Source organism: Lipotes vexillifer, unplaced genomic scaffold (assembly GCF_000442215.2).
Source record: "Lipotes vexillifer unplaced genomic scaffold, Lipotes_vexillifer_v1.1 scaffold916, whole genome shotgun sequence".
In the NCBI taxonomy this organism is placed as follows: domain Eukaryota; kingdom Metazoa; phylum Chordata; class Mammalia; order Artiodactyla; family Lipotidae; genus Lipotes; species Lipotes vexillifer.
Window position 1 is genome coordinate 159,385 of NW_006798383.1, and position 5,169 is coordinate 164,553.

Below are 5,169 nucleotides of genomic sequence, written 5' to 3' on the forward strand. Positions count from 1 at the left end.
AAAAAAAAAAAAAAAAAAAAGAAAGGTAACCTAGCCCCAGATTTTGAAGGACCATGTAAAGCATGTTAAAGGATTTTAGCATGCAGGAAATGGGGTTCCGTTAGAAGGTATCAGGCAGAGCATGGAGCTAAGGAGAGAGATTTGGTCTGATCCGTTGACTTGTATGTCACAGGCACGCAGTGGCCACTAAAGCCACAGGAACATAATATCACCCAAGGAAAAGAGAAGAGGGCCTCGGACAGCAGCTTTAGGAACACCAGCATTTCAGGGCTGGAAAGAGCAGGAGGAGACCCCCCCAAAAAAGATTCACAGGAAGGAGGAGGAAAGCAATGAGAGGTGATGTAATTTGCCAATGTTCACAAAGCTAGTAAGTGGCAAACTTAGAATTCAAAATGTCTCTATCATCCCAAAGCCACATTCTTGACCTCAACATGTCTTAAATATTGTTTTCCCTTACTGCCTGGTGATGTAAAAGTTTTATTTATACGTTTTTCCAGGGGTTCATTTATATAACAACAACAAATTTGTCAAGGAATTTGTTCAGTGCATCCTTGAGTTGCATTAAGGAAGCAAACTCATGAAACATGCTTGTAGCGGCCTCCTCATGGCTCTCCTTGTGTGCCCTGCCAAATCTTTGGCTGGGACATGCTCTCCTTCTACCTAAGAATGCCCCCTAGGACATAGCCATGCACAGTTCATTGGCAGATGCTTAGGATTTCTCTTCAGAAGTCCTTCCATGTGGCACAAGGGGCACGTACAAATCCAGGAACCACTCTGGGTATCCGTAATTAAGTGCAGGATATACAACAGTTCAGAAGTTATAAAGTAAAAATAAATTATTAAATCCCCCTGTCTCCCCAGCCCCATTGCCTATAACCCATTCCCAGAAATACCATTGTTTACAATTTAGTATATATCCTTAGATGCATTTTCTACACATATATAAGTAAGCTTTTTAATGAAAGGGGTCATATTATCTGTATTGTTCTGAGGCTTATTGCTGTTTAAACTACACAGTGGCCACATCTCTTCACATCATTGTATGTAGATTTACTACTTCATTCTTAGCGCATATACCAGGTCCACGTTACGAAGGTGCCATTGTTGCTTTAATCAAATCCTCTATTGATGGCCATTTGTATTGCTTCTAGGTTTGTTTTGTTTTGTTTTCAGGACACTTTTCTTCTGCAGAGTGTGAGGGGCCCAAAAAACTGTTGTTTGGGCTCAATTTTGGACCGAACATTTTTCTGAATCTGCCATTGTTTGTTCTTAACTTTCTTCCCTTTTTGAGCTTGTTGGCTGTTTCCCTCCTGCTGTTCCCTCTAATCTCACAAATACTCAGTTCAAGGTATGTTTGTTGCTTTAAAGATCTCCTTACAAAATCTAGGACTCTTTGGAGGAGGTATGTTCAGCAAATAAACCAACTACCATCCTGACTTTACATTCTTCTTCTAGAGGATTTCGGGACACTGGAAGAAGTTCTCTTGTTATCTGGGAATCAGCTTAAAAGCCTTAAGTTATGTTTAAACTGTGCTTCTCATTTCCTTTTTAACAGTATCATAGATAAAGATTGACTGAATATGTTTAAACTGAAGGCATAGCCTATAACTTCAAAGAGTTTACTGGCTGCTACCGTCTACTGGGAGGCAAAATTAGTGTAAGGGAAACAATTGGAGAGCAGATGAGTATTAATTATGTGTTACAAGCCCTTGGGCACCAAAATTTCAGGGAGGACAAAGCTGGAGGAGTTCTCTGCCCCTCCAAGGGGAAGGTGGAACTTGAGCTGAGTTAGAAAGCAGGAGGTAACTTTCGGAGAATTTTAGGCAGAAGTTGGAAGGCTTTTCAAGTACAGGGTAAATTTTCATACCTTTTTATTATCTGAAATTTTCTTAGTTTTTGTTTAGGATCTGCTTACCCCCCTGAGAACATAAGCTTGATGAAGGCAAGGACCGTTTCTTATCACTGTTGAATCCCAGTTCCTGGTACAGTGCCTGGCACATAGTGGATGGTCAATGGATTTATGAATGAATGAACAAATTAACAAACGACCATGGGGTGTGTGAAGAGCAGTGAGAAGACTGGACTATTTGGAAAGAAGTGTCTTTCCTTGAGGAGTAGAGGAATCTCCAATTCTCCAACAGACTGGCAGAGGAACAAGTAAATGGGCCTGCATGGGATTCAAAAACATAGGGGCAGGGCTTCCCTGGTGGCTCAGTGGTTGAGAGTCCGCCTGCCGATGCAGGGGACACGGGTTCGTGCCCCGGTCCGGAAGGATTCCACGTGCCGTGGAGCGACTGGGCCCGTGAGCCATGGCCGCTGAGCCTGCGTGTCCGGAGCCTGTGCTCCGCAACGGGAGAGGCCACAACGGTGAGAGGCCCGCGTACCACAAAAAAAAAAAAAACACACAGGGGCAAGTGGAACCAGCTGAACAAGGTATGATGATTGCCAAGGTGGACCCTGTGTAGATTGCAATAGGGCACTTGAATCTGAAATTAAATTAAAGCACAAACAAAGGAAAATTGATCTGCATAGCCTCCTGGATTCTGCTTGGTCAGCCAACAGACTTAATAAAAAAAAGATTTGTGCAGTTATACCCTTTCCTTGCTAAGAATACAGTAAAATGTTAATGTGTTCACAATACTTTTATTAACACCTACCATGATTGTATTCACTCTTTAAGCAGATAGGTTCATTTTTATCTCATTGAACCAGTTGTTGACCAAAATAATGGTTTTTTTATTTTGTTTTTACATAAACTTGTTTTGTAGGTCTTTCCATCCTATGCTCGTAAATTGATTATTGGACCTAAATGCAGTGCTTCACATTCCTGGCACATCCTCTCTTATTGATTTTAGACCATCTTTCACCTTATGGAATTCATTTTAAACCTTGATCCTATCATCAATCATAGTAGTTGCTCCTCTTAGCTTGGGGTAATCCATATATATGATCTGCAAATCCCCAAGGATTTGGATGCCTAGAGATCCTTTGGAGAGTTTTAAGGGGCAAGGAGTGTTTACCAGCGGATATACCACCAGCCATGTGCAAAAAAGAAATGACATTTGGCTCTAGGATGACATTAGGCTCATGGCTACGTGAGGCAAAACTTGAAGGTAGTTGGAAAGGAGAAACTGTTGGAATTCCAAGTTAAAGCAAGCCAAGGTCAGAATCTCCAGTTTAAGCAACCCAGAAAGTTTTCTTCTAGGAAGCAGCATTTTAGATGCAGAAAGGGGAAAAGTAGCTTGACAAGTTTTGAGGCAGACAGCAAGGGGGAAAGAGCATGTTGCTTAGTTTGTTTATTTTTTTATTTATTTTTGGCTGCGTTGGGTCTTCGTTGCTGCATGCGGGCTTTCTCTAGTTGCTGTGAGCGGGAGCTACTCTTCGTTGTGGTGCGCGGGCTTCTCATTGTGGTGGCTTCTCTTGTTGTGGAGCACGGGCTCTAGGCTCATGAGCTTCAGTAGTTGTGTCACGTGGGCTCTAGAGCACAGGCTCAGTAGTTGTGGTGCACAGGCTTAGTTGCTCCACGGCATGTGGGATCTTCCCTGACCAGGGCTCAAACCCGTGTCCCTTGCGTTGGCAGGAGGATTCTTAACCACTGCGCCACCAGGGAAGTCCCATGTTGCTCAGTTTAGAAGCAAAACTAGGGGTGAGAGAAGCATGACCAGCCAAGTTAGATTGTGAGCCTCATTGCCTGGCAGGCAGTTATTAAAATTCACTTAGAATCGTGGACTACTTGGAATAATCTTCCCTTCCAGCTCTCAGGAGTAAGTCCTACTTTGGGGGTTTAAGATGTTTCTCCTCCTCTAGCCACAGTCCAGGTTCTTCACTGGAATTCTGCCTCATTGAGACTCATCTGTACCTCTCCTCTCACTCTGCCTCTGTTGTAAAATCAATTACAATTGGCTTACATCTCCAGTTCTGGGTACATTTTCCATCTGCTCCAAACATGCACACCCTCTGACTGTACCATTCCCCACTCCTCCCACCTCCCCCACCCCCTTCCTTCTCCCCATTAACTTTATCTTCTTAAGCAGTTCAGGAACACAGATGTTTTCACCCTGTAGCTCCAGCACAAGGGTATTTTCCCAGTGTCTCTCTGTGTGTATGCTCCAGGCACAGTCTCTCTGGGGAGGGAGAGAGTAAATGTTTTCATTCCAAACCCTCAGGGTCAGGTCTTGTTTGTCTAAACTGTGTTTGTTGCCATAATTATCAGATTAGCTGATCTCTGGCAGCAAGTTGGGGGGCAGGGGAGGGGGGAGGATTAACCCTTTGTAGGGTGGTTGCTGTGCTTTGTCACGGGAATACTTCTGGGAGGAGCTGTCATTTCTCTTCTAACCTGGAGGATTTGGCTAGAATTCTTTTCACCAATGCTAACAGGCCTCAGTAATAGTTTGCTCTGAGTCAATCCAGCCACCCAGTGGGCTCCACTGCTGGGATCCAAAAGGCATTTAGTAGAGTTGGAGGTTGAAAGGGCATCTCTCCAGGGATCTGCTGGGGAAAGAAAGAGATGGAGCTTAAAGAGAATCTAGATAAGTAACTCAACAAGGGGTATCAGCGTCTCTCAGGCTGAATAAGGAAACCAGGAGTATGCACTGGACGTCTTCAGCCTGTCCACCCACCCCCTGCCCCTTAGCATAAAGGCTGTGAGACTACCAGGCCCCATTTAGGTTTGTTTGGGGATTTTCTGTTGTTACAAAGAATACCACGATCATTTTCACCACTGCAGTTTTAACAAAACCAATGGTCTCCCTTTGTAAGAATATTCCCAGCTTTTGTCATCAGACTCAAATGGCTGGGCATTTCAAGATTTTCTTGTCTTCCCTTGTCTCCCATAGCACGACTGAAAGATACCATAAATACAGAGGTTGCTTTCTCCTCTCAACTCCAAGAGTAGCAACTCCTTTGCATTTTAATTATCTCCTTTACAAATGAATAAATCTTGTCTCCTCAAAAGTGTCTAGGCGGGCTTCCCTGGTGGCGCAGTGGTTGAGAGTCCGCCTGGCAATGCAGGGAATACGGGTTCGTGCCCCGGTCCGGGAAGATCCCACATGCCGCGGAGTGGCTGGGCCCGTGAGCCATGGCCGCTGAGCCTAAGCGTCCGGAGCCTGTGCTCCGCAGCAGGAGAGGCCACGACAGTGAGAGGCCCGTTTACCGAAAAAAAAAAAAAAA